Source organism: Lissotriton helveticus, chromosome 6 (genome assembly GCF_964261635.1).
Source record: "Lissotriton helveticus chromosome 6, aLisHel1.1, whole genome shotgun sequence".
NCBI lineage: Eukaryota > Metazoa > Chordata > Amphibia > Caudata > Salamandridae > Lissotriton > Lissotriton helveticus.
The window spans coordinates 1,151,144,940-1,151,167,385 of NC_136067.1; the positions used below are offsets into that span (position 1 = coordinate 1,151,144,940).

The following is a 22,446-nucleotide window of genomic DNA, read 5'->3' on the forward strand; positions in this document are numbered from 1 at the left end:
TGGTATCGCAGCGCCTCACATTTGCTATCTGCCTTCCTCGCATTGCTTTTTATATTTCTCATTGCTGCCAATTTAATACTTAATTAATTTAGCCTCGTACACGCGCATTAGTGACTGTCTGCTGTCGGGTGAATTGAATTACCGCAACGCTACAATTAACAAGCGCGCAGTCAGTGGAATCGCATTGTACCTTTAATTAATTTATTTCACTGTATTATTGCATAGCGTTGTTTCTCTAGGTATTGCCCCAATCCAGTTTCGTTCTAGCCTGCTGCCATCTTGTAGTTTGTTATTGTGCCTCCCTGCCCGGACCTCCACCCCGCCCTCCGCCTCCCAGCTGACCCTCCCTCCCACTGATTCAACTGGCCCTACCCTCCGGCATCTTCTCTGTGACCGTCCTGATTCCTCCAGAAGCGGTCGCTCCCCACGCAGCTCCCCGCCCCAACTGCAGTGGTATCGTAGCGCCTCACATTTGCTATCTGCCTTCCTCGCATTGCTTTTTATATTTCTCATTGCTGCCAATTTAATACTTAATTAATTTAGCCTCGTACACGCGCAGTAGTGACTGTCTGCTGTCGGGTGAATTGAATTACCGCAACGCTACAATTAACAAGCGCGCAGTCAGTGGAATCGCATTGTACCTTTAATTAATGTATTTCACTGTATTATTGCATAGCGTTGTTTCTCTAGGTATTGCCCCAATCCAGTTTCGTTTCTAGCCTGCTGCCATCTTGTAGTTTGTTATTGTGCCTCCCTGCCCGGACCTCCACCCCGCCCTCCGCCTCCCAGCTGACCCTCCCTCGCCCCTCCCCCCCTCCACCATCCATTTATGACAGATGTTTTTGCGCGCAGCGTTCACGCGCAGCGGTCGCGCCCCATGCGCGCCGAAGGTGCGCCAAAGGTAAGCCCAACTACGCCCGTCCGCGCCAGACGCCCTGGTCCCCGCAAACCGCACTCCACCCGCCTAACGTATGACGCCACCACCCTCCTAGCCCTTAACCCCAGACGCACACCACAATGCTACCAGGCTACCCCAGGACGTACCCACGGTCCCTTCACTTGCCACTCCTGCAAGTTCACCTGCATCAACGCCCACACCAAATCCACTAACCCCAAACACAGCTCAGACTCTAACTACCTGAAGTGCATCCTGTTGAACACCCGCTCGGTCCACAGACACGCCACTGAACTCTGGGACCTTCTCGACACTGCTTCACCGGACGTCGCCTTCCTTACTGAAACCTGGATGAACGCCTCATCAGCACCCGACATCGCCATAGCCATCCCGGACAATTACAAGATCACCCGAAAAGACCGCACCAATCAAACAGGAGGAGGCATCGCCATCGTCCACAAGAACACCATCAAAATCACGACCAGCTTCAACGATAACCTTGCAACCGCCAAACACCTCCATTTCCAGATCCACACCGACCCTAGGACCACACTTAGAGGCACCCTCATCTACAGGCCTCAAGGAACCCGTAAACAATTCAGCGAAGACATCACTGACTTCATCAGCCCACATGCCCTCACCTCCGAGAACTACATTCTACTAGGAGACCTCAACTTCCACCTGGAAAAGAAAAACGACAGCAACACCACCACCCTTCTGGACAACCTGGCCAATCTCGGACTCAAACAACTTGTCGACACCCCCACCCATGTAGCCGGACATACGCTAGACCCAATCTTCACCTCCAGCAAACACATTTCCTTCAATCGCACCACAGCTCTCCATTGGACGGACCACAGCTGTGTTCATTTCAGCTTCAAAACCACCTCGACCCACAACCCCCCACAACCTATTCCTCGAAGAAACTGGAACAAAATCACCACCGACCAACTCCTCACATCGCTCAACCAAAACCCTCCCGCCCTCTCATTGGACCCAAACCAAGCTGCCACCAAACTCAAACAATGGATCACTCACAGCGCTGACGAATTAGCACCCTTGAAAAACCACCAGATCAAATTAGGTAACAAAAAGGCCCCCTGGTTCAACGATGACCTTAAGAAATCCAAGAAGCTTTGCCGTACTCTAGAGAAAACATGGAGAAAAAACCCAACCACCGACAACATGACCACCTTCAAGGCAGCCACCCGCAAACACCACCAACTGATTCGCTCCACCAAGAAATCAGCATTCAAGGATCGACTCGACAACAACGCCCATAACAGCAAGGAACTTTTCAACATCGTCAAAGAATTCACCAACCCCACCGCAGCCTCAAACGACATTACTCCCTCCCAAGACCTCTGCGATTCGTTATCCTCCTTCTTCTACAACAAAATTGCCGACATACATAACAGCTTCGAGAACATTTCCAACGAACAACCCTCTCCACCCCCCTCCGAACCTAAACCGCCCTCTAACAACCTCTACGCCTGGAACCCAATCACCACTGAAGACACCATCCGCCTAATGAACTCCATCCATTCTGGCTCGCCAACAGACCCCTGTCCCCACCACATCTTCAACAAAGCAGACTCCATCATCGCACCCCATCTCCGTGATATCATCAACTGCTCCTTCAACGCTGCTACCTTCCCAGAAAGCTGGAAACACGCCGAACTCAGCGCACTCCTGAAAAAACCCACAGCAGACCCTTCTGAACTTAAAAACTACCGCCCCATTTCCCTCCTCCCATTCCCTACCAAAGTCATTGAGAAAGCCGTCAATAGCCAGCTCGCCGCCTTCCTTGAACCTAACAACTCCCTCGATCCCTCTCAGTCCGGCTTTCGAGCCAAACACCGCACCGAAACCGCCCTCATTGCAGCGACAGACGACATCCGAAGACTACTGGACAACGGAGAAACAGTGGCCCTCATTCCACTCGACCTCTCCGCCGCCTTCGACACAGTCTGTCACAGCATCCTTATACAACGCCTCAGCAACATCGGCATACAAGGAAAAGCCTTGGACTGGATCATCTCGTTCCTCGCTGGGAGAACTCAGAGAGTCCGACTTCCCCCATTCAAATCAGAGACCACCAAAGTCATCTGCGGTGTACCACAAGGATCATCACTCAGTCCCACCCTCTTCAACGTTTACATGAGTCCACTCGCACCCATCGCCCATCAACACAACCTTAACATCATCTCCTACGCTGACGACACCCAGCTGATCCTTTCCCTCACCAAAGACCCTAACACCGCCAAAACCAATCTTCACGAAGGCATGAAAGAAGTAGCCGAATGGATGAAAAACAGCCGCCTAAAACTTAACTCAGACAAAACGGAGGTGCTCATCCTAGGATCATCCCCCTCTGCCTGGGACGACTCATGGTGGCCTTCGGCTCTGGGCACAGCACCCACACCCACAGACCACGCACGTAACCTTGGCTTCATCCTTGACTCCTCACTCTCGATGACCAGACAAGTCAACGCAGTCTCTTCCTCCTGCTTCTACGTACTTCGTATGCTCAAAAAAATCTTCCGTTGGATCCCCCCGAGACAAGAAAGACTCTCACCCACGCGCTGGTTACGAGTCGACTGGACTATGGAAACACCCTATACGCCGGAATCACAGCCAAACTACAGAAAAAACTCCAACGCATCCAAAACGCATCAGCGAGAATCATTTTGGACTTCCCTCGCCAAGATCACATTACCGGCCACCTGAAAGACCTCCACTGGCTTCCCGTCAACAAGAGAATAACGTTTCGTCTCCTCACCCACGCACACAAGGCCCTCTACAAACTAGGCCCCGAATGCCTCAACACTCGACTGTCCTTCTACACACCCACCCGCCAACTAAGATCCTCCAATCAAGCCCTTGCCGCAGTTCCGCGTATCCAAAGATCCACCATGGGAGGTAGATCCCTCTCCTACTTGGCGGCCAAGACCTGGAACTCACTCCCCACTCACCTCCGCCTTACACAGAACCACATCTCCTTCAGAAAAGAACTTACTTAAAACCTGGCTGTTCGATAGATAATGAACCCCCCCCCCCCCCCCAAGCGCCTTGAGACCCTCTGGGTGAGTAGTGCGCTATATAAATCCTTGAACTTGAACGCTCATACTGAGTAGCTCCGGATACCAAACTCTTCGAGCCCAGTTCAGAGTCACAAGAACGACTTGGGCCCGGTCGCGCCTGATCTTCTTCAGCACTCTGGGTAGAAGTGGTATAGGCAGAAAGGCATACAATAGACCGCAACTCCACTTGTGACGAAAAGCATCGTCGAGCGAGTGCTGACTTGGAAATTCCAATGCACAAAAATGCTGACATTGCGCGTTCTCTTCGGTGGCGAACAGATCTAACCAAGGCAATCCCCACTGTTGAAAGAGACCTTGTGCAACCTCCAAGTGAAGACGCTATTCGTGATCCATCATGCACCTGCGGTTGAGTTTGTCCACCCTGGCATTCAAAGAACCTGCCAAGTGTTGAACCACCAAGGAAATGCCTGAATGTTCTAGCCATGTCCAGAGACGCAAACCCCTGACATAGGGTCCACGACCCCACCACGCCTAGCGTGTTGCAGTACCACATGGCGGTGGTGTTGTCTGTGAACACCTGCACTACTCTCCCCTTGACAGAGGGAAGGAATGCCTTTAGTGCAAGTAGGATCGCCTGGAGCTCCAGAAGGTTGATATGGAGCCTGGACTCCGCCGGAGACCAGAGGCCTCTGATCTCCACCTCTCCCATGTGGCCGCCTCATCCCAGGAGGGACACATCCATCACCAATGTGTGCTCCGGTTGGAGAAGGGAGAGTGATCTGCCACTGACCCAATGCTGGTTCATGAGCCACCACTGAAATTGTCGTGCAGTGCTATCCGAGATCTGGACGTACTCGAACAGTTTCCCTGATGCAGCGCCCACTGGAATTTCAGGTCCCACTGCAGAGTCCGCATATCCCATCTGGCATGATTGGTCAGCAGGATGCCCGAGGCCATGAGGCCCAGCAGTCTCAAAGTCATCCTGACCGAAACCCAGGACAAGGGCTGAAAGATCAGAATCATAGCCCGAATGTCCCGGACTTGCGGTTTGGCAGAGGAAAAATGAAACTGCGCCGTGTCTAGAACCGCTCCGATGAAGAGCTTCTGAGAGGGAATCAGATGCGACTTTGGCACGTTGATGGAGAACCCCAGCAAATGCAGGAAGTCGGCAGTATTATGGAGGTGGGAGACAACTGCCTGGGGAGAGCCAGTCTTCAACAAGCAGTCATCGAGATGGGGCAGACTGAAACCCCTGATCTGCGCAGATGAGCTGCGACCACTGCCATCACTTTCGTGAACACCGGAGGGGCGCTGGTAAGGCCAAAAGGGAGCATGGTTAACAGAAAGTGCTTGTGGCCAACCGTGATCCGCAGGTAACGCTGGTGGGCCGGCAGGACGGGAATATGAAAGTAAGCGTCCTGCAAGTCAAACGCTACCATTCAGTCTTGCGGGTCTAGGGCAGACAAGACCTGAGCAAGTGTGAGCATCTTGAACTTCTCCTTCCGGAGGAAGCGGTTGACGTTCCGAAGGTCTAAGATAGGACGCAGGCCCTTGTCCTTCTTTGGAACCCGGAAGTAGTGGGAATAACAACCACAGCCCAATTCTGGCATCGGAACGCGCTTAATGGCCCCCTTGGCCAAGAGGGCCGCAACTTCCTGCTGGAGAAGTGTCAAGTGATCTCCCTACATGCGGTGGAACTGAGGTGGCATGGCTGGAGGGGTAGTCTCGAAGGGGAGGGAGTAGCTCCTTCAGACTATCTGTAAAACCCACCTGTCTGAAGTGACGGTGCACTAGTGGGGGAGGTGATGGCAAATCCTGCCACCCACTGGCGTTTGATGAGCCTGAAACACAGGACTAGGAAGGTTTGGAGGCAGTGGTGGTGGTGGACTGACCTGCCGGCTGGCCCCATGACCCAGCTCGGCGGGTCCCACGTCCGCGGCTGCGCTGACACTGTTGCTGCGCAGGCCAGTGGATCTGAAACGAACGTGGTTGGTCACCCCTTCCTTGGCTAAGAAAGGAGAGAAAAGCAGAAGCTGAAGGAGTGCGCGCGTGGCTGAAAGGCCCTAGTACCATCAAAAGGCATATCCATCAGAGTGTTCTGGACATCCCCTGAAAAGCCAGTTGTCCTCAGCTAGGGGTGACGGCGTAGCGTCACTGTTGTGGAAATCACTCTGCCAAGCGAGTCAGCGGTGTCAAGGCCACAACGAATCATGAACTTAACTGCATCTCTCCCTTCAGCAATAGCTTGGGAGAGCACCGTCTGGGCCTCCTATGGACACTGAGGCAGCACCTGCGCTACTGTATCCCACACAGAGTGGGAATAACGGTCCAAGAGGCATCCGGTGTTCACCGACGGCAACTCTGAACCGGCGGAAGAGAACATCTTCTTCCCAAACTGCTCCAGTTTCTTGGATTCCCTGTCCGGAGGTGCGGAAGGGAATGCACTTGGGAATGCGCTCGGGGAGGCAGAGGCTTGGGCAACCAAGCTCTCAGGGGTAGGGTGTTGGGAGAGGAAAATGGGTCACCCGGAGCCGGGCGACGGCGTTGGGCCACGTTACTGTCCACAGGAGCCCCTGTGTTGAGCCAGGACCAGGTGCCCAAAAGAACGTCAGAAAGTGCGTCATTGAAGGGCAACAGCGGCTCTGCAGAGGAGGCCACCGGCCGAAGCACTTCTGTCAGGAGGTTAGTCCTGATTACCATTGTAGGGCGCTCGAGGTGGAGGGCCTCGGACGCCCTACACAACAGCACTGCGTAACTTGCACCCTCCTCCTTAGCCACGGTAGGAGGAGTTAGCATGCCAAGATCATGAGATGTATCAAGACCACTGGCATCCCCCAGCTCCTCTGCCAAGTTCGGCTCAAACTCACACTGTGCTGTGAGAGGATCCTCAGACCCATCCCAGTCCTCCCCTTCCTCCGAAGGCTAATGAACAGGCCGAAAATAAGGAGGCTGGACATAGGGATAGAAAGGTCCCATCAGTGTAATCGTCAGCGTCGAGCGACGCCATTAAGGCGCAGTGTCCACATCGGGGCTAAAATCCGGGACAACGTCGTCCAGTAGCCTGGCGACGTCGGGGGTGGTGCCGGTGGGGTCGACGTTGGTGGTGTCACAAGGTCAACCGGTGTTGGAAATGGCCCTTTTTGCAGGGTCATCCCTAAACCTTTTGCCTTCCTCCTGGATTTTTCCTGACCTATTTTTGTTGGTTCTATGACTCTGGGCACTTTACCACTGATGATCAGTGCTAAAGTGCATATGCTCTGCCTGTGTAAATATGACTATGAATTGGTATATCCCTAATTGGCTTATTTGGTTTACCTGTTAGTCCCTAGTAGTGTGGCCTGTGTGTGCCCAGGGCTGGTAACCCAAATGCTGCTGATGGGCTTGCAGCGCTGGTTTGCGCCACCCACAGAAGTAGCTTGTAAAGTGTACCTCAGACCTGCCACTGCAGTGTCTGCGTGCAGTCCAGAACTGCCATCTTGGCTGGGAAGTGCCCACACTTCCCAGCCCCTGACCCTTCCCTTAGGCTCATGTCAGTCACCCCTATTGTAGGTGCATTGTGTGCGTAAGGTAGGACATGGCTTGATATGTGTAGCATGTCCTGGTAGTGAATCCCCTTCCATTTTGTTTTTCACTGCTGCAAGGCTACCTGTTCTCCATAGACTAGAATGGGCAGACTGGCTATTACATCTTATAGTCCTATCTGACTCAGGGAACATGGTAGAAATTCGAATTTAGTATGCCTGAGCTCAGAATAATAAAATGCATATTTTAGTATAGTTGGTTTGAATATTCTGTGTTTGAAAATACCACTTTTAGAAAGTAGGTATTTTCTTGCCTAAGCCTCCAGTGTGCTCTGCTGTTATATGTATTGGCTGTCTGGGTTTAGAGGGGCAAGGCAGGCTGAGTCAGACCTGGGTTGAATAGAGAGATCTGCATTGAGTACTGGGGAGGGGTAGTTCCTTGTCCTGAATAGGGCTGTGCCTGGCAAGGTGAATGCTGGCTCCACCTCCTACAGTGCGTCTGATGGCAGACCCCCTCTTTCTGAAAGGAAGGATGCAGCCTGGTAAACAAAGTGCTCCAGGCCTGAGCAGAACTGGTTCTGGCTGGGTTCAGTGACTAGAGACTTCTGAGAACAAAGACTTTTGGGGTATAAATATCTGTCAATAAACAAGACAAGAGTGTTCCAAGGTAGTAATGGACCACCGTATTGGAGCAAGTAAATTAACCGCCTTCACTTAAGGTGTTAAAAGAAAGCCCTCACTCACCACCTGGTGATGACATGCTTCATCATCGGGCCCCACAAAAGAGACCTAGCGTCTCTTTCATGTGCTTCAACGCCAGATCTACTGCGGAGCGGGTTTAGTGGGTTCAGGCAGTGTTGTGCAAAGAAAATTAAGTGAGTGGTGAGGGGTTAAAAGAGTCAGTAGTGTTTCAAAATTAACTTTATTAGGATGATCACTAAGGACTTAAACATAAAATTATGTGTCGGAAATTGTCCACATTTAATTAAGTGGTAGTTTCCTTAAAATCAGTCAACATGTTTCAGCCACGAAACGGTATGAATTTACCTGTCATTCGTCAGGACTCAGTGTGAAATAAAACCCTGGCGGTATGGACTCTCTAAGGCCCACCCTTACCTAGGGACGTGAAAGTGAAAAATACAAGGTGTAAAAAGTGAAAAAAAATTAGAAAGAAAAATTATCTTTCTAATTACTCCTGGTTTAGGAGGATTCCAAACTTTCGGTTTCTGCACCTGTAGGTAAAAAGGACGGACAAACATAAAGGACAAGACATACAATGAGTTGTGGTGCTTATCACTTAATGGTAGTCCATTGTGCTCCAGTTGGTGGTTTCAGAGGTCTAGTGTGGCAGAGTAACAATATAGTTAACACCACCATGGTCCCCAAAGTAATAGAGCGCTATAGGTTGGTAGTGCAGTGTACTATACGTGCTATGTACAAACAGTGTATTCACAAGGGGTTGTGAATGATTAAAATCGCTATCAAAACTAAAACGAAAATGTCGGCGCGATAGTGATCGTGCTAACAGATTAAAAATGTTCTCACTTTTAAGGTGTAAAGAATTCACACCATGGGTCACAGGAGGGGGGTGGGAGCGTAATTGGCACACCCTGTAGTAGTCAAAACAAAGGGGAAAAACGCACAATCAGTCATACACCTTCGATTGGTACTTAGCTTCGTGCCATAGTTGATGGAGGGATTCTGGCTTCTGTACTCACGCCCTCGACGCTCGGCACCCGTTGTGTACCTGGAGCAGCCCTTCGCTGGACCCCGAAGATGTGAGCGTGAGGCAGCGAGGGCGTTAAGTAGTTACTTTGCGATAGTCTTCTTCCGGGTGGGCGCGGTCCGTCCACGTCGGGATGATGACGTGGGCCAATCGGTGTTTTCCGATGAAAAATGACGCGTTGTTTATGAACCAATGAGAGGATTGATTCGTTGTTATGGACAACAGCAAAGACAGAACGGACGATTCTTACTCAATAGTGAATACATCGTGAGGTCAAGAGTCAGTAGTGGACTCAAAATTAAGGATAACAGTGCAAGCATTAGCGAGCGCGGGTCACCGAGCTAGCATTTGTTTACAACAATAATAGTTGTAGGTCACAAAACGAAGCGTGACGCCAGTAGTCACGTGATTCCATTGGCCAATGAGGAATGTAGACATCGTTGTTAGGGGCAACACAAAATGCACTACGGAGTTCAGATTGTCAGTTTGTATTGTCATTTCTCTATTGGGTGACACGGGGATTGAAAGATGAAATCAGCTGCGAGGCAGCAGTTCGCATAGGCTCTAATTTGTACACTGGGCATATGTTCGTAGATTACAAAACCAGTGAGTGTGATAGATAGAGACTTGAGCACTGGGCATATATTTGTAAATTACAAATCCAGTGGGTGTGATAGACAGAGATCTAAAATTATGATTAGAAATGCCCGAGTTCCATTAGTTCATTTCAAGACAGAGTTCCAAGGGATGTCGTCATTCATCCCATGGGTATGGGTCCCAAGTCTGTAGACCCACCGTTGTTCTTTCTCAAAAAGGCGGTGATTGATGTTGTTGCCACTTCCAATATGTTCAATTATAGTCCAGTGCATATCATTGGTGGTGTGATTGAGTTCCAGGTAATGTCTTCTCAATTTAGTGGTCGTTTTTTACACCTGACGTTTGACCGATGCTCACATATTCTCTGTTTGACCTTTCTGCAGGTCATACCCACGTAGCGTAGGTCGCAGGGACAGGTAATGAGATAGACGACATTGTTTGTATTACAGTTTGTATGATCTCGTTGTGTCCATGTCTTGCCCGGTTCCAGATCTAACGTTTTTGAGTGTGTTGTTAGGTGACAGACGCTACAGTTGGAACACGGGTAATGTCCCACAACCTTTGGAAGACCCCAGATATCAGTTACTGATCTTGCCACTTCTGTGATTTGTGGTCTTGGTCGCGTATGGACCAGTGCATCCTTTATGCTTCTGCCTTTTTTGAAGGAGAAGAGGGGTTTCTCCCAAGTTTTATTGGTACTAGACAGAATACGCCAGTTTTTATTTATAGATTTTTTCATTGTATTTGACAATGTGCTGTATGTTGTTACACATGTTAAAGGGATGTCCTTTTGGATGGGCTCCCTTTCTTCAAGGAGAGCCTCCCTTGGCTGGTTGCGAGCTCTTTTGTAACCTTTATTCAAGATTGCGGTCGGGTATCCTCTAACTTTGAGTTTGGTTGATAATTCCGCAGATTGTGCTTTAAAATCTTGTAGTTCTGATAGTCTTCTTCCCACCCGGAAGAAGACTATCGCAAAGTAACTACTTAACGCCCTCGCTGCCTCGCGCTCACATCTTCGGGGTCCAGCGAAGGGCTGCTCCAGGTACACAACGGGTGCCGAGCGTCGAGGGCGTGAGTACAGAAGCCAGAATCCCTCCATCAACTATGGCACGAAGCTAAGTACCAATCGAAGGTGTATGACTGATTGTGCGTTTTTCCCCTTTGTTTTGACTGCTACAGGGTGTGCCAATTACGCTCCCACCCCCCTCCTGTGACCCATGGTGTGAATTCTTTACACCTTAAAAGTGAGAACATTTTTAATCTGTTAGCACGATCACTATCGCGCCGACATTTTCGTTTTAGTTTTGATAGCGATTTTGATCATTCACAACCCCTTGTGAATACACTGTTTGTACATAGCACGTATAGTACACTGCACTACCAACCTATAGCGCTCTATTACTTTGGGGACCATGGTGGTGTTAACTATATTGTTACTCTGCCACACTAGACCTCTGAAACCACCAACTGGAGCACAATGGACTACCATTAAGTGATAAGCACCACAACTCATTGTATGTCTTGTCCTTTATGTTTGTCCGTCCTTTTTTCCTACAGGTGCAGAAACCGAAAGTTCGGAATCCTCCTAAACCAGGAGTAATTAGAAAGATAATTTTTCTTTCTAATTTTTTTGCACTTTTTACACCTTGTATTTTTCACTTTCACGTCCCTAGGTAAGGGTGGGCCTTAGAGAGTCCATACCGCCAGGGTTTTATTTCACACTGAGTCCTGACGAATGCCAGGTAAATTCATACCATTTCGTGGCTGAAACATGTTGACTGATTTTAAGGAAACTACCACTTAATTAAATGTGGACAATTTCCGACAGATAATTTTATGTTTAAGTCCTTAGTGATCATCCTAATAAAGTTAATTTTGAAACACTACTGACTCTTTTAACCCCTCACCACTCACTTAATTTTCTTTCCACAACACTGCCTGAACCCACTAAACCCGCTCCGCAGTAGATCTGGCGTTGAAGCACATGAAAGAGACGCTAGGTCTCTTTTGTGGGGCCCGATGATGAAGCATGTCATCACCAGGTGGTGAGTGAGGGCTTTCTTTTAACACCTTAAGTGAAGGCGGTTAATTTACTTGCTCCAATACGGTGGTCCATTACTACCTTGGAACACTCTTGTCTTGTTTATTGATTTATACTGGGGTATAAGAGTGTCCCATCACTTTCCCTGCCTCTCTCTTTGTTTTGGTATAAATATCTGTGCCAAAACCCCTGTTTTTGTATTGCTCCTGGATGTCAAGAGGAACCTCTGTCCGTGTTACTGAAGGAATCTTCAGGAGAGGACAGTCCTTGTGCTTGTGTGCTGTTTCTTGGATTGGCCTGCAGTAGTTCCCCTTGCACTTGGAAGAAGAGGGAAAAGGACTTTTGAAAGACTCTTAATTTTTGCTAAGCAATCACCCAAGGGCTAGAAGAGAGCTAGCCTCCTGCTGGAGTCACAGGCACATCTGACTCCCCCACCAGCCTCCTGATTCCTCCCAGCGAGGATTTCTATCTGCAGGTGAGGCCCCTGTGAGTTCCAGGGCCTCTAGTTCTACTACAGAGAAGAGAGAGCTGAAAATCGTCGCTAATGCCGCCACAGCTGAAGAGCGTAAGAAAAATCCATGTGCTATTGGGGCAGAGCGCTTGCAAACCAAAGATCCTCGCATCGCACGCTTGCGGGCCCCAAAGTGCTCGCTAGTCCCAGAGATCATCGCACGTTTGCAGGCTTTTCGAAGGCTCGCTGACCCCGGATCATCGCAAAGAGAACATCGCAGCGCAGACGCTGAGCGTCCGCCATTTTCCTCGCATCGCACCCGGATCGTCGCTCCCTCGCGGGGCGCCATTTTCTTTCATCGCAACTAGATCGCACACGTAACAGGATCAGCGCATCATCCTCCCTCGTGGCAAGGATTCAATGCATCGCTGGCCTAGCGTAAGGAAATCTGTTGCTTTGTCCCGCACGCAACCGCAGCCCGGCGCATCATCCTCCCTTGCGGCAAGGATTCAACGCATCGCGGGCCTAGCGTGGGGAAAATCATCGCTACAGTTCCTTTGCGACATTTTTGTTGGTTTTGCTACGAAATCCAGGTACTTTGTAAGTAAAAGGGTCGCAGAGACCACTGCTTTGAACTGAACCCCTATTTGAACACTTTGAACTCCTTTTCCAGCTTTTGAAGAGTACCTCCATTTTACAGTATTGTTGTTTTTCACCGTTATTGGTCTTGTGATAAGTCTACATATAAAGATACTTATTTTTTATAACTACTTGTGTGGTGTCCCTTTGTAGTTTCCTTCACTGTGTTACTGTGTATGATCATAAATGCTTTACACACTGCCTCTGCGATAAGCCTAGCTGCTCGTGCTACGGTACCACAGGGTTGAGCAGGGGTTATCAAAGGGTGTAGCCCCCCTTACTCTGACTTAGGAAGAAGGGTCCCTACTTGAACTGTGGCCAGCCACTGCCAACTAGAGACCCCCATTTCGAACAACCGGCATCAACTGGGATCCACACCGGGATCCAAGGGGGCCCTGCGGTGCCGGGGCCAGAGCCGATAGAGATGCCAGAGTCAGAGCCGCCGACAGTAAAGGGCGAGGACCCCCAGTTGGGCCTGCGGGGCCCAAAGGTGCACCGGCAGGGCCGGAAGGCCCAAAGAGGCGAGCCATGGCTGACAGAAATTCCTGCAGCAGGGCCAGAGTCGCCGACGGACCTGTGAAGGGCGGGTAGTCCGACAGCGACTGCGTAGGCTTCGCCTGAGCCGCGGGGAGGCACCACCCTCAGCCGCGACGGGTGAGGGGAAGCCAGAGAGCGATGAAGCTTCTTCAACTTCTTGTGATGCTTCATCGTACCTGACCCCGAGTTCGAAGACTTTGTTCCCGACGAACAATGGTGGTGGCTCTGCGACCGGTCCCTCAACCTCCCACAGGACCGGGACCTTGATCGGCATGGAGCAGACTCCCGGACTTCAATCAACTTACGGGACCACTCCCGCAAAGTCTTTGGTGCCCTGGCCCGGCAGTCGGGGCACAACTTGGGGTCGTGGTTGTGGTCGCGCCCCAGGCAGTAAAGACATACACGGTGCGTGTCCGTCACTGACATCATGTGGGGACAGTCCCAGCATGACTTAAAGCTAGGCATCCCTACTGCACCAGGAGTTGATTGACTCGAAAAAACTAGAGTCAAAAAGGCGTTAAAAAACTCAGTTAAAAAGTGACTGGGAGTACCACTCTCTCCGGATCTGCGCTAGCTGGTGCGGAAAAAGAAAGAACGGACGTCAGCGCGCGAGGGAGGTGTGAGTAGTTGGCCTGGCATATGATGTCCACTATTCTAGTGGGCACCTTGTACCAGCCAAACTACCCGTATTGATGGTAGGTTTAAGACAACCTTTATGGAAAGCTATCCAAGTGGTAGCTGTGGAGAGCAGCCTTCAGGCTAAGTCTTGAAGGAATGTAAAGCAGCTTGTTTTACCAGTCAATAATCTCTTCAATGATCAAATGAAAGAGCACCACACCAGGTATATATATAAAATATATGTATTTATTCTAAACACAAACCCTCTAGTCTCTTTATGAGGCTAGAGGCAAAAGTACAATACAAGAACTTAAATAGCACACAGTAAATTAGCACAATATACGTTTTGCCCTAGGGACCCCACAAACCATATACTAAGAAAGTGGTATAAGGACCATGTGAGGGATGGAAGTTAGGCCTAGGCCATGTAGAACCGCTGGAGCAACCAGGAACCACCCAAGGTAGGGACGCAGGAGTCCCAAGGGGGACGCATGCAGTGTCTAAACACAGCCACGAATCACCATTGACTTCTATGGAGAAAGTTAAAGTTACAAAGTTAAAGTTTAGGGACACTTCGGAGTGGACTACGGTAAAACCTTTTCGGAACTGGACACTTCGAGAGTCAAGACCCACAGGAGCACCGAAGTACTCGTTTAACCTCACCCAGGGAAGCCGGGTCAATAGGTGTCTTTTCGTGTCGGGTTTCGCCATCGATTCCAATGGAGAGCTGCAAAGAAGGGCTGCAGGCGACCAGGAGAAAAGTGTCTGGATGGATCCAAGGGTGGATCGGAGATCTGAAGAACCTGAAAGCAGAGGGGACAGAGTCTGTGTCACTAGCCAGTGACCAGGATGGCGACAAGAAGATGCCAGCCGATGACGGGTGCTTTAAGGTGAAGTAGGTGAAGCTTGACTCTTCAACCACGAGGTCCAGGAGGCGTCGACGACAACCAGGAGCTGGATTCGAGCTGTCCCACGTCGGATGTCGAGTGCTGCAGCATCGGTATCCGGATTGGACCAAACAAGACTTGGCAACAGCAACCCACGCAAGATGACAAGATTGGCTTTGGTGCAGACCAGCAAGGTCTGAGGGACTCACCATTTGGAGGGGAGTCAGGGCACATCTGGAGCAACCAGGAACGCCCAAGATACCAAGGATTGTCCTTCGTGGGGACCCACCAGTCAACGGACTAGGGATCGCGAAGGAGCCTCGAGCTGCAATGCAGAAAGCAGGCCCACGGAACACTCGTGGAGTGTAGGCCTCTAAGCTTCGGTACAAAAGGTGCTCAGGGCGAGGGCAACAAATAGCCCAATGCACAACTTCGGGAAGTAGGTGCACTTGCAAAATTGCAGGATGTCCAGTAGTTCCAGTCCCACGTCTCTCGTGATAGCTACAGGTCTCAGCTTCGCTGGGGACTCGTGTCAGCCTCGGAGATGCCTGGAAGTCCGTGTCCTGTGTCGCAGATTCTTCGGGATCCAGCGGGAGCCTCGAAAATGCAGGCCCGGCAAGATGCTTCTTTGGTGCCTGTTTGAACAGGGGAATCACTCCTTGAACCCAAGGGAGATTTCTTCCATCTTCCAGTCGATATGGAATGTCAAAGGTCCAAGATTTCTTCTTCAGAGTTTCGTCCAGGGTAATCTAAAGTCCTAGTGACTGGGTTCCTATACTTATACTAAGTTTAGGGGTTGATCTAACTCTAGGGTCCCACCTATGGGAGGACCTGGGGAGGGGGTGGTTACATCCCTTCCCCTTTGTCCAGTTTCACGCCAGAGCTGGGGTTGAGTGCCCCAGCAACCGGTTTGAACTGGGAAATGCATGGAGCACCTTGTGTGCCCCAGGCGGTCTGAAAAGCATTCACTGAATGAAACCCACCCTGCCCCAATACACTAAAGCCTGTCTGGACAGGAAACCTATTGTCCAGGCCTCCCCTGCCAGAGTTTCGTCCAGCAGCAGGAGGTCAGACTGTGGCAGCAGCATCCATTTTGTTTTGCTGAGGCTCTTTTAAACTTCTACCGGGTATAACAGTGTGTACATGTCTTCTCCCTCTAGAAGGGTGGAATGCTATCCCCGCCGCCAGAACTGGGGGGGGGGGGGGGGTAGTATTCCAAAGTGTTTGACACCAAACACGACATGTTTTGATAAAGCCAAACCAAAGTTAGCATTAATAGTGAGGATTATAATGCACTTAAGAGTATATGGTATGACTATATCATATAATAGCTAGAAGGAAGGGATTCCGAAAGCTGCAGAGGGGCTCAGCTCATGCCAGGGCACCCTCTCACACAAAACCAAGCACTCTGCCTTCAGGATTGTCAAGGCCTGCCATATGACTTATAGGTTAATATGTGTCTATATATATATATATAGATATAGGTAAACTATATCTAAGTAAGGGGTGCTTATACCACCTTACCCAGGATGCAAGTGCAGACCTGTGGTGCCATTTTGGAAGGCTTCCCAGGGGTGGCATAATACATGCTTCAGCCCCTGGTAGGCCTCTGGGGTACCTATACCCTTGGTACCTAAGGTACCATATACTAGGGACTCACAAGGGTAACCCAGTAACCAATCTGGAGTGTACCTAATGTACAGGAAACTAATTTAGAGAGAGAACAGCTAGGCTGTGGTCCTGATTAGCAGGGCCACAGCCAGACATAAATCGATAAGCCAGTAAAACACAGCAAAAGGCGGATTCTAAGTAGTTGCCGAAAACGTCATATCTGCGACCATGAAACCAATACAGACAGAGCCGCACGATGCCACCTTGCGACGTGCAGGGGTACTGCTAACGTAAACTTTTCGGATCCAGGCTGACGCCTGGGGGTAATTCTAAGGTAAGGAATCTGTCACTAACGTGTTTCTTTCGGATTGGAAAGTTCCTTACATTGTAGCAGATTTTTACTAAATTGACACTGTTAAACCTGTCAGCCCTAGGGTGGTCTTTCCCCATTTTTTTCGCCCTTGCCTTGGTTTTTTTCCACCCTCTTTTTCGTTGGACCTAGGTCTCCGGGTGCCTTACCACTGCTAATCAGTGCTAAGGTGCAGGTGCTCTCTTCTCCCAAAATGGCTGCCACAGGCCCCTGCTACTGCGGAGTGGTCTTTTTAGTAACACCTTACTTGCCTGGAGCTGTCTGGGCCCTTAAGATACTGTTGCAACCCCAGCCCGCCTTTTCTGCCCATAGCTAGACTAGGGAAGCTCCTGGAACCTTCCGGAATAGGGGAGGGGTCTTCGTTTGCCGCCTTAGAGAGTGGTCACCTGACCTGGGTATACTTAAGGAAAGGGGGGAAATCTTTTAGTTAGTTGGGGTATCTGTTGTATTTTATTTATTGCATTTCTCTTTTAAATTGCCTTGTTGTATTTCCCTTTTAATCTCTGCTCTTTGGTTCTGTGCACATGCACCTGAGTCTGTCTGTAGATTCCATTTGGAATTGTTTATATGTGAATGTTTTGTACTGGCAGATATCTGCTGGGAACTGATGAAATGAGTACTGTGCTGTTTCTATTAAACCAGTACCAACTATAACCTGGATTATTTGATTGATTTACAACAAATTTGGCGACGAGGGTGACCAGTACCTTACTACTCAACCCAAACCACAGCACAGGAGTGGTACAATTTTTTTTAAATAATTTTCAACAATTTATGCTTTGAACGTTTGGATTTAATATTCCTGCTACAAGGAGGAACTAACAGGAAGATCTGGAGTTAATATTCCTGCTACGAAAGGGACTATATTGTGAATACAAATACTTTGCTGTTTTTTATCGTTTTCCAGCTAGTGAAAGGAACTTTTAGTCCAGCGCTGCTACCATCTGCACTACATCAAGTGCGCTTGCCTGGAAATATTTAAACCGGAAAAAGGAATTTTCTACCTTTTTTTTTGATGGTGTGGTGAATTTCTTCAAGTTTCAAGGATTTGGCATCTTTCAAAAACGAGTCGGCGTTGAGCGGGTGTGTTCATTTACCCAGCGCGTGCAGCCTGTTTGCTTCCAGAACTCTTTCCCCGTCAGCCGCGAACCTTTGTTTACAACGCGGACAACGAGTGACATCATCACGCGCAAGACGTGTTTACGTCATCACGCGACGGGCGGCCATCTTGGGTTGCCATAGCAACACTACCACACGAGGAAGTTCGGCGAAAAAGCCTCGCTACTCGCAGATACTGTCTAATATTTACACCTGGCTGGATTGGAATAATTAGTAACATTTTATTGCTTTTATTTAATTCTTGAATTAAGAAATGTTACATTTGCTTTGTTTACTTGCATTTGAGTTAAGGTGTTGTGTTCAACGTGACGTATAGTTGTTTTACTCTTGGTGTATATATATATACCATTACAGTTGTGTAAATTGTAATAGTCATATATAGCCATGCAATTCGATCCACCCACTAAATTCCTCCAAAGTAAAGGAGATCCTCCTATACCTTGGAATAGGTGGAAAGAGGAATTTTTAACTTATTTGAAAGCCATAGATGGAGAAAGGATGGGGAATGAAAGGAAAAAAAATATTTTCCTGCATTGTCTTGGATCAGAAGGACAAGCTATTTTTAGAACTTTACCTCCTGTTCCTGGAGATTTGGGAAATTTTGATGAGGCGATGTTACGTGTTGAAACAAGGTTCAAACCCACAACCAGTATTGCTCTCAATCGCTACAAGTTTTATACTAGGGCACAAAAGGATTCTGAAAGTTTTGACGATTTCCTAACTGCCTTGAGGTTTTTAGTAGTTTCATGTAATTTTGGGGAAATTACCGATGAAATGATAAGAGACCAGATCATAGTGAATGTAAAGTGTAAGAAAACACAAGAGCAACTATGGATTTTAGGAAATCCTACGTTAAAAGAAAGTATTTCTACTGCAAAAGCGTTTGAACAATCCAATAAATGGATGAAAACTATTGAAGATAATTCTAAGGGTTCGAAGACTGATAAGGCAGGTGATGAAATAGGGGCCATTAGCAACGTTAAAAACAATTTTCATTCCAATAAGAGTGTTGGGAAAAATCAAATAGTTTGTTACAGATGTGGAAGTAATAGTCACGTTGCTTCTTTCAAATTCTGTCCTGCCATTGGAAAAGAATGTAGCAAGTGCGGCAGGATTGGTCATTTCTCCAAGGCGTGTAGGGATTTGAAAAAAGGAAATAATGATCACAATGTCAATCACTTTAAGAGGAATGAGGTTTCATGTGTGAGATCTCATCCTTCTTCTGAAGTCGCTTGCGTTCAATGCATGCATTCTAAAAGTGGAGAAGTGATGGTTGATTGTGGAATGGTAGTTTCTCTGATGAACATTGGGGTAGTTGATGGGGAAGTACTCAACTCACCAAAGTGCCTTGTGAGTTTTCTTGGAGTAGATCTAGAATTGATGGCAGATTCTGGTTCTCCTTGGACTATAATTACAAAAGATTATTTTTACGAGAAATTTGGTTCGAGGATATCGGAAAAAGAACTAAATTCCCCAGATATCAGTGCTCTGTGTTTTAATAAATCTAGTATTGATTTTATTGGGTATCTACAATCTACCATTAGTTTTAAAGGAAGGTCCGCAGTTATTAATTTGTATGTTGCAAAGAAGGGTATTGATGTACTTGGGTGTAGAGATCAGTGGAAGTTGGGGATAATGTTAAACCCACGATCTAGGGATCCAGTCATGTTATGTGATGATGTGTTTTCAGAAACTGGTTCTATTGTTACAATAAAAGATGACAGCAAGAGAGAAAAATTAGCAAACGAATTCCCTACAGTATTTTCCGAGAAGTTAGGAAAATTGAAGGGTTTCAGTCATAGGATCAAACTCAAACAAGGAGCTGTGCCTCTAGTACAAAAACTTAGAAATGTACCACTCAATGTCAGAGAGGAATTGAGTAATGCTCTTAAAGAAATGTTGGATAACGGTGTAATAGAGGAAATTGAATCATCTGAGTGGGTTTCCCCAGTTGTTCTTGCTCGCAAGCCTGATAAAAGTTTGAGGCTCTGCATAGATTTAAGAGCATTAAATGCTAATATTGTGCTTGATTGCCACCCTCTACCTAATATCAATGAAGTGGTGAGCATGCTAGAGGGTGCCACAGTTTTTTCAACTCTCGATCTTAGATCGGCATATCACCAGATCGAATTAACGAAAGAGTCCAGGCATTTGACAGCTTTTATTACCCCTCAAGGGTTGTACCAATTTAAACGTATGCCTTTTGGATTAGCCTCTGCTGCATCCGTTTTCCAAAGATCCATGTTTCATTTGTTTAGGGAAATGGGAAGTTACGTTAAATGCTTTCAAGATGACATTCTTGTTTTCTCAAAAAATATTGAAGTTCATAATGAACATTTAAGAAATGTATGTAAGATTTTAGGTGATTCTGGGTTGACTATCAAAGATAATAAATGTAAATTGTTTCAAGAGACGATAGAATACCTAGGACACACGATCTCTAAGGATGGGGTATCTCCTAAAAAGTCATTGGTTGATGCGATTTTAAAAGCACCTGCACCAGACTGTAAAGACAAGTTGTTATCATTCTCTGGTCTTAGTGAGTACTACAGTAAGTTTATCAAAGATTTTGCTTCAAAGATGGAACCCATAAGAGAACTTGCTAGAAAAGACGTAGAATTTGTATGGGGCAGCAAGCAGCAAAATGCTTTCGAGTCTATAAAAGCTGATATGGTGAATGCTCCTACTCTCAAACCTTTTTGTCTGAATAAACTGTGTCTCTTGACGGTTGATGCTAGTCTTTATGGTTTGGGTTGTGTTTTATCACAACGTTCAGGGAAGGAGGAGTGGAATGTTGCGTTTGCATCTCGCACACTCACTACCACGGAAAGGGGATATGCTGTCATTGAGAAGGAACTTTTAGGTTGTGTGTGGGCTGTGGAACATTTTCGCAATTATATTTGGGGTGCAAGATTTATGTTAAGGACAGACCATAAACCTTTGGTGAATATTTTATCTCCTGGAGGTGGGTTAAGAGCTACTGCTCGCATAGCCAGACTCATGTCACGTCTCCAGGAGTATAGTTTTGATATTGAATATGTTCCAGGCAGATTGAATGTCACAGCAGACTGTTTGTCCAGATTACCATGTAACTATGCTGATGAACCTAGTGAAGATGAAGTGGTAGTCAGCATTACCAAGTCTGTATCTGATAATTTTAAGACTATTTCAGAAGAAGTGTGGAAAAGTAGTATAAGTAAGGATGTTTTGCTTTGTCAAGTGAGAGACTTCATCAACAAGGGTTGGCCTTGTAAAGGGGAGGTGTCTGGGGATCTATTACCTTTTCTAAATATTAAAGATGAATTAGTTACTGAAGGAGATTTGATCTTAAGAGCTGACAAATGTATACCTCCTTTTGAGATTCGTGAGTTTATTTTGAAACTCAGTCATGAATGTCACATGGGCATGTCATCCATGAAGAGGTTAATTAGATCCAATTTCTGGTGGCCAGGTGTGGATAGGTTTGTTGACAGGTTTGTAAGAGAATGTCCAGAATGCATAGAAAGTGACAAGTCTTGCAAATGTAGTCCAGCTCCTTTGATTCCTGTTAAATGGCCTGAACATCCATGGCAGAAGTTGGGTATTGACATTTCTGGTCCGTTCAATTTTTTACCCTCCGAGTGCAGATTTGCCATTGTTGTTGTTGACTATCATTCAAAGTGGCCTGAGGTCAAACTTATTTCACATCCAAATTCTGGTAATGTGATTCTGTTTTTAAAAGAGTTGTTTGCTCGGGAAGGTGCTCCTGAAATGATGATTTCAGATAATGGAGTACAATTCAAATCTTCTGAAATTCAGGAATTCTTTAGAGATTGTGGTGTCAAACATATCACAACTGCCTTGTATGAACCTCAAGGGAATGGACAAGTTGAGAGGTATAACAGGGTTCTCAAACAAGATATTCTTTGGGCCCGGACTTTTGGTAATTTATGGAGAGAGAAATTGAGGGAGAGACTTTGGTTATATCGTATCACACCTCATACAACTACCGAAGTTTCACCTTTCCGCTTATTGAGGGGTAGAGATCCTATTTCTAAATTATGCCCTTGGTGGTTCAAAAAGAATTGTGTCTCTCATAAAACTGTACCTGATATTTCTGATGTTGGGCAAAAAGTTGGAATTAAGCAAAACAAGATCAAATATGATTATGATATGCGTATGAAAGTTAAGACACCTGAGTTTAAGTGTGGTGATTGGGTGAGAATTCGAAAACCTGGTTTCATTGCTAAAGGTGATGTAAAGTTTGGTAAACCCATCAAAGTTGTCAAAGTGAATCGGAACAGTGTGGTCACACAAGATGGAAAAGTTTGGAATGTCCGACGAGTTTCTAAATGCATACCTTTATGCCAATGATTTTCTTAAGGGGGGAAATGTGTTGTATTTTGTATTT

General features: G+C 47.5%; 1 protein-coding gene across 2 annotated transcripts in view; it reads right to left on the reverse strand.

Annotated features, from left to right (window-relative positions):
• Window positions 1-22,446, reverse strand: part of LYST (lysosomal trafficking regulator) — a 3,192,287-nt gene that overhangs the window by 271,694 nt on the left and 2,898,147 nt on the right. The window lies entirely within an intron of this gene.